The sequence below is a fragment of the Pleurodeles waltl genome, chromosome 5, assembly GCF_031143425.1.
Source record: "Pleurodeles waltl isolate 20211129_DDA chromosome 5, aPleWal1.hap1.20221129, whole genome shotgun sequence".
Taxonomy (NCBI): Eukaryota; Metazoa; Chordata; class Amphibia; order Caudata; family Salamandridae; genus Pleurodeles; species Pleurodeles waltl.
This window is the reverse complement of record NC_090444.1, coordinates 1,599,660,369-1,599,682,198: the sequence shown is the minus strand read 5'-3', so window position 1 is coordinate 1,599,682,198 and position 21,830 is coordinate 1,599,660,369. Positions and strand designations below refer to the sequence as shown.

At 45.8% G+C, this 21,830-nt stretch overlaps 1 long non-coding RNA gene across 4 annotated transcripts in view; it reads right to left on the bottom strand.

The window, feature by feature from the left end:
* Window positions 1–21,830, bottom strand: part of LOC138296617 (uncharacterized) — a 98,284-nt gene that overhangs the window by 37,092 nt on the left and 39,362 nt on the right. The window contains exon 4 of one of the 4 annotated variants that reach the window (XR_011203874.1): window positions 10,827–11,028. The exons of the other annotated variants lie outside the window; for them this stretch is intronic. This is a non-coding gene — a long non-coding RNA (uncharacterized lncRNA). Of the gene's footprint in view, window positions 1–10,826; window positions 11,029–21,830 lie in introns of those variants that run through there. 4 annotated transcript variants of the gene reach the window in all.

The following is a 21,830-nucleotide window of genomic DNA, read 5'->3' as shown; positions in this document are numbered from 1 at the left end:
TGCAGAAAAAAATCACAAAAGGTGGACAACGGTTCCAACACCGAGCCAATCCCAGATACAATGGGACGTCCAGGTGGGGGGAAGGTACCCTTATGGATCTTAAAAGTTGTGAAGAAAAGGGGGGAAAATTATAGGGATAGGCGCTAACAGAATATCACCAAAACATTTCTTTAACAATAGATAGTAAATACGGTGCTCCAGAACGGAGGGTCCTCCCAGCACCTCCAGTGTTTCTCCAATAGGAAAAACCAAACTGATTCAAAAGGCCAGGGCACTCGTATGAAATAAGATAAGAGTCTGTGCAGTTAGGTTCTTGGTCTTCGGAGAATCAATATAAAATCCAAACAGAGTTAAAGTTCAGTGTCTTTATTCTTGTGCGAGGTTTTCATACATGTTCATCACATCAGAAAGATTCCATATGTGGTCATCACAACAACATCCAACAGCCAACACGTGTTTCGTCTCTGAGAAATTAATCTCATTGACTTCCTCAGGGCAAAGTATAAGTAAGGTGTTAACATGAATAAATGGCTTATCCTAATCAAGTAAAACTCTTCAAGATAATGTACGATCAATAGAGAAAGAGTAGTGGGAATCATGTGACGGGGCAAAACACTATTATCCCCGAGTCTTCGTGAGGGAGTACTCATAAGTCAGCACGTATGGAACCAAAATCTTTTACGGTGCGATCTATAAACAAAACAGTTCTTTTGGGTAAATTCTTGTGTTGGGGGCGCTGTGTCTTGCTCCCCGATAATTAAGCTGGCGTGTATGTAGAGAAAAAGGACATGTAAGCCCTCCGTCTCATCTAAAACCAATGTAACAAAGATTATAATCATATGTTGCTTCTAAGTTGAGCAACCAGACTCAGCCCCCTCAAAATAAAGTGCAAAATACATTAGTTAACATTAATGTCACCTACCTAGAAGTATAAGGTATAGAAGAGACACAGAGTAAGGTCTCAGGAGTGTGTGTGAAACTCTGCGGCATGATCAGTACCTGAGTTTGCATAGTAGAATTGACAATCTCAATCAAATTGAGGACATCTTTGGTGTCTTGAAGATAAGTACTGGAATCTTTCACCAAGGGTTGCAGAAAAAAATCACAAAAGGTGGACAACGGTTCCAACACCGAACCAATCTCAGATACAATGGGACGTCCAGGTGGGGGGAAGGTACCCTTATGGATCTTAGGGAGGCAATAGAAATAAGGAGTACGGGATGTATGGTCTCCAAAAATTCAGCCTCCTTAGAGGAGATCCAGGCATTGCCACAGGCTTCTTCGATCATACTCTTGATTTTAGTCTGGTGGGATCACAGGTTAAAGGTGCATAATAAGTAGTGTCACTCATGAGGCAAAGACATTCCTGCCTATAGTCAGAGGTGTCCATGATGACTATAGCCCCTCCTTTATCAGCTGGTTTTATCACTATAGATTGATCAGTGGACAGAGTCTGAAGGGCCTCTTTTTCAAGAGTAGGTAAGCTGATAAATGGTTGCTTAGGGTGGACCTGGTCAAGGTCTGATAGGACAGCTTTTTCAAAGGCCAGGACCTCACATGGAAGAGAATGTGATGGGGGCACAAAAGTAGAGGGTTTTTTCAGACCTGTGTCACCAACTGTGGGGGGGAGGGGCTGGACGATCCTTGAAAAAGAAGTGTAGACGAACCTTTCAAAGGATTGGGACAGCTCACAATTTGAGCGGAAAAAGTCCTCAGGTGGTGTAGGTACGAAACCTAGGCCTCTGTTCAGGACTCTCGATTCATGTATAGATAGTTGTCGACAGGATAGGTTGACCACTAGGTCCTCGGAGGGGGAATCTTGCCCTGACTCCGGGTGACCATTTGTGGTTCCTCTCTGCCCCAGTAAACCCTCCTGCCTCTTCCTCTCCTTCTGCCTCTTCCTCAGCCCTGGCTGCGGCCTAAAAAAGGCCCATAAGGTAACATAGGGCGAGGTTGAAAGAATGGATAGGGAGGTTGCCAGAAAACACGTTGATTGATGGGATATTGTGGGAGGTTGTAAAAGGGTTGAGGCATGCTATCATCAGTGCTCCATCCGTCGGATGAAGAGCTAATGCTGTAATTACGCGCTTTCTTATTGGACACTGGACTCATCTGATGAGCAGGATTGTGCATCAGCCTCAAAGTCTTCCTTGATATAAGGATATACCTTCTCCCGTTCAAACTTATTAATGTCCTTTTGTAATTTAGAGATTTTTTGCTGGGTGAGGAACTCTTTGGTCTCATCGAGTTCCGTGTTAATCTCAAGGAGGCGGCTCCTGAATGCCGCTAAAGTGACTGTCGTCTTGATTGTACTTTCCACACAGTTAATCTGTATGGTGATAGATTCGGCTAAACGTTTTGAAGTGTTAATGATGAGGACAAGCCAATCACTGGTGCACTTCCATGCAATCTGTGCCCAGTCATACCTAAAGGCCAAGTCCTGTAGAAAAATCCTGGGCACATTCGAAACCAGTAGGCCGTTCGGGGCAATGTTGGCTCTAAGGTATTCCGTCATGATCGCACCATGCATTATGGTTTTGATCAATTCACGCTTCAGAGAGGATAGTATGTCCCAATCCTCCTTAAGGCTCCGAGCCATCACTAGTGAGAATAGAAGGGACCTGGAGTATGGCCGAAACTACCTCGTCATCATAGCAGAGACCTTGGAAATTATCCATAGTTCGGACTAGACAGACGAGAAAGAAAAATCAAGGATAGAAATTATCCTGATAAGAGAACAATACAAGTCCCACAGCACAACTGCTGTCCAACCTATCAAAGAAAAAAGAGGGACTGGGAGAATTGTGGTCCAGTGTACGGTCTCCCAAAACCTAGATATGAAAGTAGAAATAGTACACTGTTCCAATATATGTACATGCAGGGAGAGGGAGTGTCAGTATTGTCAGGAGAGCCCTCAAGCATCCACTAGGGTGCTAAGCATCATCATTGGGCTATCTCTTCATCAGACCGGTACTGCAATGTCTGGCGGACCACCCCACACAAGGTGGTGGCACTCAACCGAAAATAATACAGCAGAAATGATAAGGTCTGCAAAAGTACTGACAACAGGAAGAGAGGGAGAGACAACGGATTAAAATAAACCCTGAGCCTTAGGCATCATGAGTTAATAACTCAGAAAAAGGTTCAGGACAAGATTAAAAAAGGGAAACAAGAGGAGTTAATACGGGGAATAACGTCCCACTGCTCTCCATGGAAAGGAAAAAGGTAGTGTACCTAGTCCTAACATAGTGTGGTCAACATGTTTCGTGCCTCTGCTGTCTAGAAATGATCCCTTGGCACTTCATCAGGACCGTAATGACTACTTCTCCTAATTATATAAAAAGAAATAAGTGCTGGAAAGTCACTTACTGAACGAGGACTAATTGTCACCATCACTTGGTCAGTAGGTCGCCCTACATGAAAATAGAAAAATAGAAAAATAGACGTACATTGGTGTCTACAAAGTAAAGGAAAAGTGATAAAAGTAATCACCCCGAAACAAAGTGTGACACAATAAACATGACACAGAGAGCTTACCATCCCATAGTAGAGATAAGGCATCCTAGGAACGCGCAAGCCTCAAACCAAAGGGAATATACTAGATGTAGAAAAATATAATGTTATAGTGCATGGATAGGGTACACACTCGTCAATGGTTCAAAAAACGTTTATGAGGACAAAGTGTACAGAAAAACACTGAGTTAAACTCCCACACAAAATACTGATATGAATCTAGCTGTAAACATATATAGAAATAAATATAAGCACCTTGTGCTTATATTTATTTATATATATGTTTACATATATATAAATAAATAATAAAACATATGCAAGTATTTAAATTGAAAGAGTCAAAAAAGCATTGAAATGGCCAACTCCCTAGGAAGCCATTTTAGCTTCAGTCCAATCGTATTCCTTGAGGGCACTTACGTCCCCCTCTTAGGTTGCCCTAAGATACATAAGTGGGTTGGGAGAGTGTATCACCAGAGCCTAATATAGACTTGAAATGCTCCTCACCATGTTGTTCAATTATCAACTTCAAGAGGGTTATTTTCAAGGACTGCCATTATGTTGTGTCAAAATGAATCTATTGCATGCCTAACCTTCAAATATTGATAAAACTGAGGCTTCTGCAAATCGAACTCTATTGCTAAGTCCTCAAATTATTTGATGTGGCTGTCCCTCCAGATGTCACAAAGGGTTGATATATCTCTTAAGTCACACAGAGAGAACCCCAAAAGTCTGCCAGTTTCTGCCATCCATGTACCCTGTCACAGAGGAGTCACCACACTTATTTTTTTAAACAATAAAATGTGCTTCAGCTCTGCTTTCCAGCACAGAATAGGCAGTCTAGTTACTGGAGGTATAGAGTGGGGAAGGGGACATTACATATACTAGGTACAATAATCTGTAGGGAGTGAGCAGTTCCTATACAAGTCCATGAGCTGGGTCTGTCCTGTGTCTGTAAACCCAGTCATTCATTGAAAACATCTGGGAGGCCCAGTAAGAAAGCTTAATGTCTGCCCAACCCAGCACCATAGGTTGGCTAGAAACATTTCTGAAATGATAATTGCAGAATTTTACCAGCCCATACATAAGAACTGAACTGATCCTCGACATGGATGGTATTATAAAGAGGTAATTTTGTAAACCAAACAAAAAGTGGGGAAGGGAGATCATTTTAAATATTGCCCCATGATCCCTCATTGTGAGAGGCAGGGCAGCCCTGGTCAATTGTAAATTCATCCGTCAACTTTGCAATGCTTAGATGTCAGTATTCCTGCTGAGACTGTGTTGTAGTCATAATTAGACATTGAAACCCACCCTGTATCACACACAGCCCTGGCCCCATCCAACAAATGGGGGATCACCCTTTATTGGGACCAATGAGAATTTATATCAATTCACCCTCAGACCGGAAGCGTCTCCATAAATCTGTAGTATATGGGTGGGTATGAGGTGGAGAATTGTGATAGTAGGCTGCTGGACATACAAATGCATGTAGCCTGCATACAAAGAGATTTTATCTTCCTGGTCACTACCCTGGCAAAAACCGCATATACAGGAGTCTACTCTTATCAACTGTGTTAGCGGTTACAGGAGCAATGAGAAAAGTAGCAGTGACAGAAGTCAACCCTGAAGGGTACCTCCTTGTATAGTGTAGGAGGCTGGACTGGTTTGTAGTGGATACCTAAGGTACTTACACCTTAATCCAGGTCCAGTTATCCCTTATTAGTGAAATGTAGGCAGTGTTCAAGCATCTTAGGCTGTCTAGAGGTAACTTTAGCAGAGCAGCTTAGGCTGAACTAGGAGACATGCAAAGCTCCTGCAATACCACTATAGTTACATAGTTCTTATACACAACAAAAGACAATACTCAGTGTTACCAACAATAAAGGTACTTTATTTTAGTGACACAAGTCCAAAAATATCTTAGAGGCAATACTCCTCCTTCTGGAGGTAAGTATTATACACAATATATACACTAGTAACCAAAATCAGGTAAGTAAACAGTCATAGAATAGTGCAAACAGTAGAAAATACAATAGAATGCAATGGGCCTAGGGTCAACACAAACCATATACCAAAATAGTGGAATGCGAATCACGAATTCCCCCCCTAGGCAAGTGTATGTGTAGAGGGGCGCTGGGAGTGTGAGAAAACACCAAAGGTAAGTAATGTACCCTGCCCCAGAGCCCTGGAAAGTAGGAGTAAAGTACTGCAAGTTTCCTCAGGACACACTACAAGTTGTGATGAGAGATTTTGCAAGAACCAAGCAAGACTGCAATCAACAAACTGTGGATTCCTGGACCTGAAGACCTGTGGAGAGAGGAGACCAAGTCCAGAAGTCGAAGAAGAGTCCAGGAAGGACAGGAGCCCTTGCCAACCTAGAAGATGGTCCAAAAGTGGATTCTCTGGTAAGAAGAGTACAGAAGAGCACCAAAGAAGATGGCTGTGGACTCCTGTGTGGTGCAGGAGATGTCCCTCATTGAGTTGTTGGATGCAGGCTGTTTGCATTGCTGGATTCCACCAACAAGCCTTGGTTCATGCAAGCACACGGTTTGGATCAAAATGGAGCTGCCTGGACCCAGGAGTGATCTGGGGGTCTCAACTTGGACTGAAAAGACAGAGGGGGCTCTCAGCACTTCAGAGAGCCCACATAAGACCAGGCAGCACCCACGGGAGTCCCAGGATATGGGGACAAAGAAGATCCAAAGTGCGGTTGTCGCAGGACAACAAAAGAAAGTCCCACACTGCCGGATAACAACTCAGCGAGTTGTGTGTCACAGGATGGAGCGCTGGGGACCTGGGCTACACTGTGCATAAAGGATTCTTGGAAGAAGTGCAGAGAAGCCCAAGGAGCTGGAGATGACACTATGCACAGGGGTACTGTTGCAGCACGGGGAGTCAAGCTCTTACCTCCACCAAATTTGGACAGCTGGACCTTAGGACAGTCTGGGTCACGTTGGTCCACCGCCTGTGTTCCAGGGAGCACGCATGTTGTCAGGAGAGGAGTCCCAGAGTACTGGTCGTCATCGCAGAAGGGTGCCTGCAGAAGCAGGGAAGTGACTCCGTCACTCCACGGGAGATTCCTTTGGTTCTTCTGGTGCAGGATGAAGACAGGCAGTCCTCCGAGCGTGCACACCTTGGAAACTGTTGCAAATGCTGGCTGGAGCTGAAGTTGCAGGTCACAGGAGTCATCCTGGATACTTTGTTGCAGTTACAGCAGTTCCTGGAGCAGTCTGCAGTTGATCCGAGAGTCAGAAGCTGAAGCAGAGGATGCAGAGGATTCCTGGAGGAGTCTTGCAAGCTGAATCTGAGGAAATACCCAGAGGAGAGACCCTAAATAGCCCTGAGAGGGGGATTGGCTACCTACCCAGGTATGCACCTAGAAGGAGGGGTCTCTGAGGTCTCCTGCTGGCACTGGCCACTCAGAGGTCTTCAGAGTGTCCCCACACCTTGGAATCCAAGATGGCTAACACCAGGGACACACTGGAGGAGCTATGGGCACCACCCCTACGGGTGGTGATGGACAGGGGAGTGGTCACTCTCCTTTCCTTTGTCCACTTTCACAATAGAGCAGGGACTGGGGGTCCCTGAACCGGTGTAGACTGGCTTATGCAAGGAGGACACCATCTGTGCCCTTCAAAGCATTTCCAGAGGCTCTGGGAGGCTACCCCTCCCAAGCCTGTAACACCTATTTCCAAAGGGAGAGGGTGTAACACCCTCCTCCCAAAGGAAATGCATTGTTCTGCCTTCCTGGGATTGAGCTGCTCAGTTCCCAGGAGGGAAGAAACCTGTCTGTGAGGTGGCAGCAGCTGGGGCTGCAATGGAAACCTCAGAGAGCTGGTTTGGCAGTACTGGGGGTCCATGGTGGAGCCCCCAGGATGCATGTGATTGGCACCCCCAATACCAGATTTGGAATGGGGAGATAATTCCATGATCCTAGACACCTCACATGGCCATATTCGGAGTTACCATTGTGACGCTACATATATGTATTGACGTGTAAGTATTGCGTGCGTGTAATGGTATCCCCGCACTCACGAAGTCCGGGGAATTGGCCCTGGACAGCATTGAGGCACCTTTGCTAGTTCAAGGGTGCCCTCACACTTAGTAACTTTGCACCTAGCCTTAAGCAAATGAAGGTTAGACAGATAGGTGACTTATAAGTTACTTAAGTGCAGTGAAAATGGCAGTGAAATAGTGTGGGCACTATTTCACTCAGACTGCAGTGGCATTCCTAAAGAAAGGTTTGTCTGAGCTCCTTATGGGTGGCAAAAGAAATGCTGCAGCCCATTAGGATCTCCTAGAACCCCACTGCCCTGGGTACCAAGGTACCATATGCTAGAGACTTATAAGGGGGGTCCAGTGTGCCAATTGAAATTAGAATATGGAGTCACTAAACTATAGTGACCAATTTGGTAAGTAGAGAGAGCATAAGCACTGGAGTACTGGTTAGTAGAACTTCAGTGACACAGTTTAGCATACTGATAGCACACAGATTAGGCCACAAACTATGAGCACTGGGGTCCTGGCTAGCAGGATCCCAGTGAGACAGGCAAAACACACTGACAAACAGGCAGAAATTGGGGGTAACATGCCAAGAAAGATGGTATTTTCATACATATAGGAAAGGAGGATGACACACCATTTAGCCTGACTAGGACCCATAATTGGGCACATAGGGGCATATTTATACTCCGTTTGCGCCGAATTTGCGTCGTTTTTTTCGACGCAAATTCAACGCAAAACTAACTCCATATTTATACTTTGGCGTTAGACGCATCTAGCGCCAAAGTTCATGGAGTTTGCGTCATTTTTTGGCGTGAACACCTTCCTTGCGTTAATGAGATGCAAGGTAGGCGTTCCCGTCTTAAAAAATGACTCCCAGGCATGTGCGTGGTATTTATACTCCCGGGCAAAAATGACGCACGGGAGTGGGCGGGGCAAAAAACCCCGCATTTGCGCCTCTTTTTAACGCCTGGGTCAGGGCAGGCGTTAAGGGACCTGTGGGCTCAGAATGAGCCCAGAGGTGCCCTCCCCTGCCCCCAGGGACACCCCCTGCCACCCTTGCCCACCCCAGGAGGACACCCAAGGATGGAGGGACCCATCCCAGGGAAGAAAAGGTAAGTTGTGGTGAGTATTTTTTTTTTTTTTTTTTTGTGGCATAGGGGGGCCTGATTTGTGCCCCCCTACATGCCACTATGCCCAATGACCATGGCCACGGGACATAAGTCACCTGGGCATGGCCATTGGGCAAGGGGGCATGACTCCTGTCTTTGCTAAGACAGGAGTCCTGTTAATGGCGTCTGGGCGCCCGAAAAAAATGGCGCAAATCGGGTTAAGACGATTTTTTTGCCTCAGCCTGACTTGCCCCATTTTGGGACGCCCAAACGCCATTTTTCCCTACGCCGGCGCTGCCTGGTGTACGTCGTGTTTTTTCACGCACACCTGGCAGCGCCGGTCGGCTAACGCCGGCTAACGCCATTCAATAAATACGGCGCCCGCATGGCACTTCAGAATGGCGTTAGCCGGCGCTAATTGTTTTGGCGCAAAACTGCGTTAGCGCAGTTTAGCGTCAAAAAGTATAAATATGGCCCACAGTATTTCGATCAGACGGAGGTAATGGGGACCGAATTGCATCTTGTGCAGAGCTGCCAACCTAATAAGTCAGTGTAACATATCAAAGATGTGTTCTACATCCACCAACAGGAGGACACTGAGAGCTGTTAATTGGCCTGTGCTAGCAAGAGCCACATGAAAGCAGCAGAGACAATGTGGATAACTTACATTAGGCATTAGTTGTTATGGTGTTCTTGGACTATCAGGTGCACAGTTTTTGCTAAGTGAGTGCCAACATTGTTTGTAAGAATTTTTGCTTCAATATGTATTAATGTTATGGGATGATAAGAAGGACACTCCTCAGGGAGGTTACCTGGTTTAAGGATTACTGTAATATTCACCTCTCTCAGATCATAGGAGAATGACTTTTGACCACAAGTGCAGTTATACAGCACCTTTAAGTAGGGGCGAGGAGTATCTCTTAAATTCCAATGGAACGCCATTGGGGCCCAGGGATTTATCTGATGGCATAGAATTAATAGCTTGTTGTATCTTTGTTAGAAATGGGGTCTCCGGTTTGCAGTCAGTTTGCCCTCTGTCCAAGCAGCGAACATCACTCTAGTCAGGGCAATGGAGATACACAGTTAAGATAACCCCTGATCTCCCCCTTGGTAGCTTGGCACAAGCATTCAGGCTTATCTCAAAGGCAATGTGTAAAGTATTTCTACGAACACACACAGTAATACATTGACAACACTACAAAATGGACACCACACCAGCTTAGAAAAATAGTGAATATTTATCTGAATCAAACAAGACCAATACGACAAAATTCCAACATACACAGGTAAAGCTATGAATTTTTAAATTAAAAAGAGTCTTACTCCATAGAAAATAATGGGTGCATTGACGTTACACAAAGTGTCTGGTTTGCGTAAAAAATAAAGCAGCACGGGCGAGCGGGTGGTAGAAAAGTCAGCGATGCGTCGATTCCTTACTCACAAGTGAGGCCGTGTGTCATTTCTTATTAAGGTCGGGTAGGCGATGCGTCATTTTTCTCTCTTGCAAGAGCGATGTGTGGATTTCCAGATGGGTATCTCGGATTCAGACAGGTTCACGTTGACTTTGACACCCAGCGACAATGCATGTGAAATCTGACCGCACAGTGATAGTTCCTGCATCGATTTTAGCAGCCGCAAGCGGGTGTTGCATCGTTTCTCCAGCTGTGATGCAAGTGATGGATCGATTTTCCAGCCACGATGCAGGTGGTGCGTTGCTTTCTCAGTGGCGATGCAGGTGGTGCATCATTTTTACAGCCGCGTCGCAAGTGATGCACTGAATTTTTCCCCGCACTACTCCTGTGCATGGATTTCCACCTTGGTTCCACCAGCTTCACCTTTCAAGGGGCCAGGGACTGGATAGGGCACCACTTGGCAGGGTAGGAGTCTCAGCAGAGAGTCAAAGTGCTGGCTGAGGAAGTCTTTGATGGCCCAGAGACTTCAAAACAGGAGGCAAGCTCAGTCCAAGCTCTTGGAGACAGATCACAAGTAGAAATATACCACAAAGTTCAGACTTTGTCCTCTTTCAGGCAGAAGCAGCACCTGCCGGGCAACCCAGCAAAGCACAGGCAAAGGGGCAGTACTCCTTCTAAGCTCTTCAGCTCTTCTCTTTGGCAAAGATTTATCTTGAGTCCAGAAGTAATCTAAAAATCTGGGGTTTTGGGTCCACTACTTATACCCCGTTCTGCCTCTGAAGTAGGCAAACTTCAAATGAAAGTCTCTGTTGTTCACAAGATCCTGCCTTGCCCAGGCCTGGCCCCAGACACACACCAGGAGTTTGGAGATTGCATTGTGTGAGGGCAGACATACCCCTTTGAGGTGTCTCAGCTCCTCCCTCACCACTCTAGCCCAGGCGACTCATCAGGATATGCAGGCTACACCTCAGCGCCCTTTGTTTCACTGTCTAGAGGAAATTCACAAACAGCCCAACTGTCAGTCTGACCCAGACATGGAATACACAAGCAGGAAGAGGCACAGAATGGTTAAGCAAGAAAATGCCCACTTTCTAAAAGTGCCATTTTCAAACTGATCATCTAAAAAACAACTTTACCAAAAGATGTATTTTAAATTGTGAGTTCTGAGAGCCCAAACTCCACATCTCTATCTACTCCCAAAGGGAAACTGCACTTAAGAGATATTTAAAGGCAGTCCCCATGTTAACCTATGAGAGAGAAAGGCCTTGCAACAGTGACAACTGAATTTGGCAGTATTTCATGTCAGAACAGGTAAACCACAGCAGTAAATGTCCTCCCTTTAACATACACTTCACCTTGCCCATGGGACTATCTAGGGCCTACCCTAGGGGTGCCTTACATGTTCAAAAAGGGAAGGTTTGGACCTGGTAAGTGGGTACACTTGCAAGGTCGAATTGGCAGTTAACAAACTACACACCCAGACACTGCAGTGGCAGGTCTGAGCCATGTTTACAGGGCTACTCATGTGAGTGGCACAATCAGTGCTGCAGGCCCACTAGTAGCATTTGACTTACAGGCCCTGGGCACCTCTAGTGCACTTTTTTAGGGACCTACTAGTAAATGAAATATGCCAATCATGGAGAAGCCAATTACACATACAGGGGCAGATTTATAATCCCCTAGCTCCAGTGGTGCTAACCACTGCTTCATATTTACAAAGAGGTGTAACACCTCTTTTTATAGCGTTATGCTTCCTTGTAAGTATGGCCCCCTCCGATGCAGTATTCTGTGCCAGAGGGGAGTGCAATGGGTGTTACTGTGGGCGTGTCACAGCAACACCCATTGCATATTGACACTTCCTCAGATTGACCAGATTTCGTAAACTTGAGGCAGTGCCAAAATCCAACGCCACCCCTAGGGTTGGCGTTAGCAGAGGCGCAACAAGAAGGAATACTTTTATTCCTACTCGTTTTGTGCTTTTTCTATGTGTGCTGCATTTTGCAGCCCACATAGAAAGAGCAAAATGCCAGAAATGATTGTTTATGTGCGGGAAGGTGTCCCTTCCTGTACATAAACAATCATTTGAAAATAACACTTTGGCACTTTTGTGTGTGCTACATTCTGCAGCACACATAGAAGTGCCAAAGTGCCATTAGTGATTATTTATGTGCAGGAAGGGCCATCTTCCCTCACATAAACACTCACACCCCTCAATGCAGACATCCATGAATGATGGTGCAAGGATGCCTGCTTTGGCGCTGGCAGCTAAATTTAGCGCCAGTGCAGGGGTCAACACTTGGGTGCGCCGTATTCACTTAAATATGGCGCATCTCTGCGTTGTGAAAATGATGAAGCATGGCGCTGCCAATTTTGGCGCATCGTCGCGCTCCGTCATTTTCCAAAAATATGGCCCACAGTTTACACAAAGAGCACTTGCACTTCATCACTGGTCAGCAGTGATAAAGTGCTCAAAGTACCAAAACAGGCAAAAACAAAGTTCAGCACAAAGTCAAAACATAGGAAGCAGAGGCAAAAAAACATAAGGGAGACCACGCCAAGGATGCCAGGACTAACAATCTCTATCTCTGTAATGGGGTGACCCAAGTTGTCACACACCTTTGCTGGTAAAGCATACATTGGAAGATAGCGTGCAAGTGAGTTATTTTGTTCAGCTATGAGCATAAGGTGATAGGTATACAGCTCACTGCAGTGGAAAGAAAATTCAGAAGTTATACTAGGCGCTGCCCTGAGTGCCACTCCACTTACAGAGTGAATGAAGGAGACAACTTTACTGAGGTTAAATTTGTGTGGAAACCAATAAATAATTTTTCAGCCTCTGCCCCCATTTTGTATAACCAGCCTTGAGAGTGGAGGCAATGCAATCAGGCTGTATCTAAGAGAAGTTTTTGCTTGAGTGTAGCCCAGGACAGATGTAAGCGTTGCTGAGTCTCCGACGTGGGGTTAGTGCGGTGTAAGTGTGAAATTTCACTTTCCGGTCCCATTAATAAAGACGAAAGAGTTGCCCCTACCAACTATCTTAAAGGCCTTGTTAAAGGCACAATACTCAGTAATGCTATCAAAAATATAATCGTTAAAGCAATCGTCCAAACACCACCAGGCATTCAAACGAGCAGGTCCTCTCACCCCGCCCCCTGCTTTATATATACTCATAGGCAATAGAGGAGTGGTCCCGAAAAACCCCATGGAAGTATGCATGTGTGAATGATATTCCTGACTTCCCTGAAGGGAGGCAAAGAGGTAGTCAATATGCAAGGAAGAGCCATGCGCGGATGAACAATATGTGTACTGCTTTAGCTCACTGTTCCAATCATCAAATATCCACAAGGCCAAGTGCCTCCAACCACTTATGCAACCGCTGGATTGGCTATCACTGAATGTGAGTCTGTGTCCACATGAGCACATATTATAGCATTAAAGTTGCCCTGACAAGGGTTAAACCCGGTAAAGACTCTGTTAACAACTGTGAAATGTTCTCCAATGTTGAGTCAGTGGATATCGTATGTACTGCTGGAGGAAAGGATGACTCCTCCCTGCTGGAGCCCAGAGTATGATCTGCATGGTACACTCTACGGTAACCATGTCAGCCAAGGAAGGAACAGCTGGTGCCAAGCAAGAGCGTCTCCTAAAGCATCAATAAAGCTGGACGAAATCTCTTGACACAAAACATCTCCGACCCTCTCTTAAGCTTATCATTAAGTCCATTAACATTCCAGGAGATTATGTGGTAGGCCCCTAAGAGGTAAGAGGCGGACTCGGTAGTCATGATCCTGAAACCTGCATAAGTGAATAGTGTGGTGACATTCAAACAACCAAGACACATGTAACCGATGTAAAATAGAACCTGGTGGGCTAACAAAGGGACCCTGAATCCCCAACTTCCCTACCCCTCCCCTCCCCTCCCTAAATTCCTGACAAAGAAGCATCTGTTGGCCTGAACAAATAAACTTAGGACGCTGACAGTTGGGAAAGGGAACGTGGGAACCAAACTATAACCAACAATAACAAGAACAGAAAAAAAGTCAATGGGCAGTGGGGTTCGTGGGGGGGGGGACAAAACAGACATGATACGATGTAACTGCTCATCCTGTATCTACAATATTAATGGCTACCAGCCACAATTAAAGATACCAGTACTGTGTCGCCCACAGAGGTGACCAGCTTAAAATACAGACTGAAGTTCACAAGAATGATTACTTATCTCCAAAGCACATCAGACCCATGATTCTACAAGGGTGGTCTATCCACCGCAGTCGACACAGGTCATGAACTGATTGAAACTACCCCCCCCCCCCTTCCACACACACACACACACACACACACACACACACACATCTCTCCCATTCAGGTCCAAATTTGCAGTTAGTTCAATTGAGGTCGATCAGGCAGCATCGGAGCGGTCCTGTCAACAGCTATTTTTGTTTCAAACTTGTGGGGGGATTGCCATGAGTAGGATGCACTTTGTCATTATCCGATAGGGTCACTTTCCTCCCTGCCCATCTCGTCCGGGCCTTGCCTAGTCAATGAGTCTGCTGCTTCCGAGGGCAGAGTCCTACTAACACATTTTTCTCCGGGGATTCTCGACTATTCTCTGCCCTTCTAAAAGGAATATGCTATTTTTTCAATCCATTACCAACCTGTTCATACGATTCCAAGAAGTGGGATTTATTTTCAAAAATTCCTTCCAATTTTGCTGGGAATGGCATAACGAGCAGTCACGTGGCACGCAGTTTTTGCTCCACTGCTGTTGCTGAACTAGTTTAATGTAGTCTGGAAATATTAAAACTTGGTGAGACTCGTAGGTAAGATTTGACGATACTCTTGCCATCTGGAGAATTAAGTCTCGGTCCCTGTATTTGAGTATTCGCGCAATCATAGTACTTAGGTTATGGTAGATATTGAAAGTGCCCCTCACACTGCAGTCCCAGGTGCGGCAAATGATGCCCGCTGCACGGGCCTGATAGGCCCCCAACACCAGCCATGCCCACTCTGTAGAACCCACTGCACCTCAGCCCTGGCCAACCACTGCAGCCGCGAAAGTCCTACAGGCCACCTCACTCCACCCGCACTCGGCATGTAGGCCTTGATCTGGACACGGCTACTCCCCGGTCTCGATTTCAACTCCTTAGGCAAATGCCTGACAACCCATGTCTTGGTCTAACCTCCAAAAATGATCGGTGCCCTCTGCATAACATGAAGGGCGGCAGCGAGGATACTGCAGGATTTTAGTGAGAGCACAGTGGAAGCCCCAAAAAGCCACTTCCGCAAATGCGCTTCCAGGCCACACCGCGTCTCAAGGTAGCTTAATGAGCTCTTCCATGTGCTTCTTTGAGTAGGGTTCAAAAACATATTCTTGCACCCTAGTTAGGATGAAAGTGCTACATCCATATTAGCCCCACATCCCTTAAGCCCCATTATGATAGCTATTAAACCCTATCTTTCACCCTTTGCCCTTGCCACTGACACCCAGCCCAAAAATACTCATGTCCAAACATTAAAAGGAGGCTTCCTTTGGTTACAATGGGCCTCTGGGTGCATTGCAATATTAGAGACAACATTTTTTATGCTAATCCTGCAAAGCACCGCACTAGCATAAAAAATTCTGACGCTAGTCCCATAACTACCACCAGGGTGCACCATATTTTAAATATGACGCACACATGGTGGCGTTAGGGGGGGTGCTAAGGGGCGCAAGAAAAGTGGCGCAGCACTATGTACAGCACCAATTTTTTTCAAATATGCCCCAAAGGAGCATATTTAAAAGCCCCTGGTGCCATTCTAACGCCACATTAGTGTAATTGTTTTCAAGCTAATGTGGTGATAGAAGGCCAATAACGCTGCGCCATATTTACAAAGTGATGCAATGCATGCATTGCGCCACTTTGTAACCCTTTGCGCTACATTATGCCTGCGCCATGCATAATGAATGCAAAGGGGGCATCCCCCCATTAGGGGGACAAAAACAATTGCGCAAAGAAGTCTGACAGATTTCTTTGCCTCATTTGTTTTTGCCACTTTTAACGCCTGCTCACAGCAGGCATTAAAAGGAGGCTTCCATTGGTTACAGTGGGCCTCTGGGTGCTTTGCAGGATTAGCGTCAACATGTTTGATGCTAATCCTGCAAAGCAGCAGACTAGCATAAAGAATTCTGACGTTAGTCCCCTAACTACCGCCATGGTGCGCCATATTTTAAATATTATGCACACATGGTGGCGTTAGGGGGGCGCTAGGGGGTGCAAGAAAAGTGGCGCAGCACTGTGTGCAGTGCCACTGTTTTCAAATATGCCCCATAGGGCAGTGCTTAATTTGTAAATAAAAAGGGGACAGTGCCAAAAGCCCTCCTCTTAAACATGTGGCTGCTGCAATTAAATGTGTGAATGCGGAATACAGAGGCAGCGTAATCCTGAAGCCATCTTGGGCCTCTTCTATCCATTTACAGGCACTCCCTGCCCCTTCAGCTCACTCTTGCGGATTTCTGCCTTTTCCCATTGTGAGGCTTTTTCGTTTTTCTCTTCCTCCGTCTTTCCCATAGCTGTCTTATTCTTGCAGTAAATGCTTGAGGCAGAAAAATAAGTGATGGTCCTCAAAAATAAGAGCTGGTGCTCCGCACCGGAAACAACAAGCACAAATTAAGTACTGCCATAGGGGCATATTTAAGAGCCCCTAGTGCCATTCTAACGCCATATTAGTGCCATTTTTTCACACTAATGTGGTGTTAGAAGGCCAAAAATGCTGTGCTATATTTACAAAGAGGCACAATGCAAGCATTGCGCCACTTTGTAAACCCTTTGCACTACATTATGCCTGCGCCAGGCATAATGTATGCAAAGGGGGCATCCCCGTTAGGGGGGCGAAAAAATGACACAAAGAAATCTGTCAGATTTCTTTGTGTCATTTTGTTTCCGGCACTTTTAACGCCTGCTCAGAGCAGGCATTAAAAGGAGGCTTCCATTGGTAACAATGGGCCTCTAGGTGCTTTGCAAGATTAGCGGCAACATTTGTTTACGCTAATCCTGCAAAGCACCAGACTAGCATAAAAAATTATGACACTAGTCCCCTAACTCCCGCCACGGTGAGCCATATTTGAAATAGGACGCACACATGGTGACGTTAGGGAGGCGCTAAGGGGTGCAAGAAAAGTGGCCCTGAACTGTGTGCAGTGCCACTTTTCTCAAATATGCCCAATAGTTCTGTTTTTTTGCATCAGGCATATTAAGCCTCTATGCTACTTTATGGTGAGTCAAAGCTGCCGCTAGGCAAAACTCCCATCTCTCTCACTAGCAGGAACATTAATCACAAGAGGTATCTTGACATTTTGATTGTTTCTTGAAAGCTAAACGCACAAGGAACCTTTCAGCAGTTGCTTTTAAATCGCAAGTGTGGTAAGTTATTGCTAAACACAGCGCCCCCCTGAGGTCAGCGCCCGTTGCGGTCGCACCGCTCGCATCGCCCAAAAGCCGGCCCTGCTGTAAGAAATTTTTCTTTAATTTTAATTTCTTCAACTTCTGAGAATGCCTGTCGCCATGCTTTTCACCCCAATTAGATGTAAATCCTTTCTCACTACTGTTAGTACGCCCTCAACTCAAGACTTTGCTTCAAGAAACCATTCCAACAGTGGCGGTTTCTTCATTAGGGCGGCAGGGCTCCGCCCCAGCTTCAATTTCTGCATCATTCATAACAGTGTGACCCTCACTCTGCGCGAGGGTCAGGCAAAACTACAGGCACTTTTGTAAGACAAATGTGCGGCACTGCATGTGCTGGCCGTCGCAGGATTTATAGGGCTTACCTGATCTCAGCCCTGGCCTCCGGCAGCCTACAACACTGTAAGGTACTGCCTCTTATGACGCACTGAAGCCTCGGTCAAACAAAACAGCCTGGACGCTTTAGCATAAGCCATGGGTTTCCAAAGCTGGTTGTCAATCAGAAAGGCTGTGTAGCACTGTAGCCCCTCGTCACAGGGTGGGTGGGAACAAGCCTCCATGGCCCCACCTCATTCTGGGAGTAGCTGGGAAAGGATTGAGGTGTATACGAGGTTGGCTGACCACTACGTGATCTGCATGCAGCGGCCACGGGAAAAGGTAAGTATTTGACTTTTTTAATTTTTTTTATTCCCCCCATCCCCTGCATTGCTCCATCCCCCCCTAACCCCTCCGTCCCTCCCTTTGAGATTTGCGATCAGGTCACAACTTCTATGCTCGGAGCAGGCCTGGAGGCAAAGTCAGGAGTCAGGATGAATGTTCTGTACTGAGACGGACCAGACGGTGAGAGTTTGAATTTTTAGTTACTCCAGTTGCCCTGTCTCTGGAACCTTCCGAGTGCATTTAGCTACCCCATTGTAATGGTGCTCTTTTAACATATTTGCACGGTCTGCCGACCAATGTGCTGACCCTCATGACACTGCGTGCCCTCATCTGGACTTGCCCCCTGATTTATGACCAGATCACTTGGTCGAGTCGATGGAGCTGAGATAAGCGGTCTGGTCACCACAGCCCGGCCTTTTCAGAGCTCCACATGCCTTCATGCCTGCTCTGAAAAGCACTAAAATCCCTCATCATAGCAATGGTGCCTTGTGCAGTGAGGGGGTCTAGGACCTTTCCCGCGCCCCCTTTACATGTCGTCTGAGGGGCTCTGCACCACACTCACAAGAATCCTCCAGCAGTTCCAGGGGTACATCTAAAGGCCACGGGACCAGGGGAACCGGGGCCGGCATTCACACTCTTCCGCAAGGACGAAGCACCTCGCATAAGGGCAAACCAGGGTCAGACTTACACCTTGAGGTTTGTGCAAACGTGTATAACTTTACACCAGTGGTTTAAATGGGCTGGTACTGAGTACCGGCACTTTTTTAATTTGAGAGTGAGAGTACCGGCACTTCTCAGAAACACGTAGGTACTCTGGCACAGAGTACCTGCACTTCTATTTTTCCATTTCAAGCACTGCTTTACACACACACCGTCTATTATCAAAGAATATGTATGTGGCCGTTATTATAGGGCACAAGCTCACTCCCCTAAATTTACATCAGTTTACTCACCGGCAAGGAAGGAGATGAATAGCGCTTAGGTGCATGCGTGCTTCATATAGCGCCCCAGCGCTTAAAAAAAAAGATGTGTTAGGGCCCTTGGCAGGGGCCACGCCAGCTTGCGCCATCCATTGCCCCTTACAACGCTGCCAATGTTTCCAACACAGCTCCTAACCATCATCAACTAACTCGTCTGCCAATTGCTGGCTGAGCAAAATGTTAAATGTGTGGTTATTTCACAAGCGCACTTTTGTGTGCATCTGACCTTGCCTAAATAAGTAAGGGTCAATTCAAAATTTTTGTGCAGAAATTTGAAAACTGTTTTACACTTATTGAAATGTACGTATGTTAAAATTGTGGGGACGGATCGATGCCACAATGCATGCATGATGCCTGAATATTGCTAGCCACTGTTGTTACCAGGATTTGTATAGCGCCTTCCACTATAGCGTGGGTGTTTTCTTTATCTAGGCGCACTGCCCATTGAACTGGCTGTTGTAGGCAGTTAGTTGTAATGCTTATCAAGCCTAATGGTCACTATATTGACTTTGCAAAGATGAAAAGCTGGTAGGCCGTGCCAAGAGTCAAACTTGTGACATGCAGCTTCCCGAACATCTCTGCGTTGAGGCTTAACCCATTCAGTTCCGTCACGGACCTGTGGTTTAATGAGAGAAAACGATCCTCGCTGAGGCTTCAATCATTGTATGTGGGTGGTACTCAGTAGGGATTAAAAATAAATGAGGTCATGGGAAGATGGCGCTGACAGGACAAAGGATTGAGGGGAATATATATGTAATCCCTGTATTCTAGAGGGTAGCCCTCGCTGATGCAATTCGTCCAAAGAAACATGGCTGTTCAGTATTTTCCTGCAGAATTTTGTGCCTTTTCACAGAGAAATCTGAAGATATTGAATTTGGAGAGCCTGAGCTTGATTCAAAGGCCGTACTTCACCTGGGCCTTTGAATCAAGCTCAAGCATAGCTGGCAAGTTTTCAGTATGCATATGTGTGACATTTATATATGTGGGCGTGCCTGTGAGTGACATTTGTATCCACATGTGTGACATTTTGAGTGCCACTTTATCATGAGTAGATATAGCAGAAAATGTGGGAAGCACAAATAACTGACAGACCAATTTAATGTTGGTTAGAGCAATAATGCATATTTACTTAGCACTTCACGTAGCACACTTCTGACATTTCAGAGAGTTGCTATTGCTCTTATTCAAATCATTGACCACAAATTCACCAGAGGACGGAAGGCTAATTTGTTGCTGTGGGAATCGTATGCTCCTTAAATAACAGATATAAGTGACGAGCATTTCAGCAAGAGATCACTTTTCCCGTGATGCATTCCCACTAAAATAAATCACAGATTTTTTTTAAATTAAGCATCGTCTTTTTAATCATGCTGTTTTAATGTGTAGTCTTCTCACAGCACCAAAATCTCCCTCTTTTATGCCTGTGTAGCTAATCCACACATTTTCTTTGCCTTATGAGACTTTTAATCTTGGTTATATCGTTACAAAGTTATGACTACAAGTCCCAGAATGCAAAGAAAACCCTGAAGTGTATGAGTTAGCCAGGGATGGGACTGGGAAGCATAGGAGGTTTGTACCTTGTTCAGTTAAACTTTGATACAGAAGTCACTGCTTGATGATAAATAAGCACTCCTCCCCCTACCTCTAGACCTTAAGCAGGGTGGTTCTCAAACATACAGACTGCAATTGACATCAGGTTTAATGTAGCATTCCAGTCTAATTCATTAACGAATTGCTTTGCATTTGTGCCTCTAGTAGAAAGGCTCAGAAGGAAGTGGTGTGAGTGCGCCTTGAAGATCGTCTGCAGAGTTCGCCTATATCCAAAACACCCACCTGCCCCCAAGCACACGTTTATATGGAAACATCAGGCAGACCTGCCACTGGCCATAACACTGTTTATCAGCTGCTGGATAGTTGGTGTGAGCCATTGCTTTGAGAGCGGGCCTTACCGCTCCCGTCAGCGGCTTGTGAGAGTTTCTGTGTGTGTGTGTGCCCTATTTGAAGAAGCCGGGCATTGTAATAGCATTGTGTTTTTTGAAAATGGCGAGCTGCTGTGGAAACAAAAGGACTATAAGTATGATAGTGACACACTTCAAACTAGTATAACCATAGCAATAAGCCTAGGCTGACAGGGCTGAATAAATTGCCCTGGGCAGGAGGCAGTAAACACCACGCCAAAGGGCAACCAGGTGGATTTTGTTAATGATTCCTACAGTGCCTCATCGCACATTCGCTAGGTCAGAGAAGATATAATGCATGATTAACGCATTTTAGTGTGGTAATGCGGATACCAGCACTAATATGCGCTAGTCTAACACGATGCGTGTTACTTGGCAGGGCTGCTCAGGCCCTCTGACATTACCCTTGTCAATAACTAATTCGTTCTGAATGCCCTCTGCCTTGAATAACATGGCTTAAATTTAGCTCAGATTGATGTCATTGATGCCTCCTCTTCCCGCGCCATTTCAGACACTTCCAGTCAGTCTTGTAAACCAATTGAACTTTGCATTCAGCACTGGCATGCACAGCGGCCAAGTATGTTATATGTAACTTTTCAGCCAGTCTTGTTTTTGGCCATCACCTCTTTGCTTTCTGAGACGTGTAGTTTCTCTTTCTGGTTACAAGTTTATCAACAGTTTATGCATCAAAGGGTCTGTCTAGAGGTGGTACACGTAACAAAAGGTCATTGGGAAGCTATGGGTATTGTCTGTC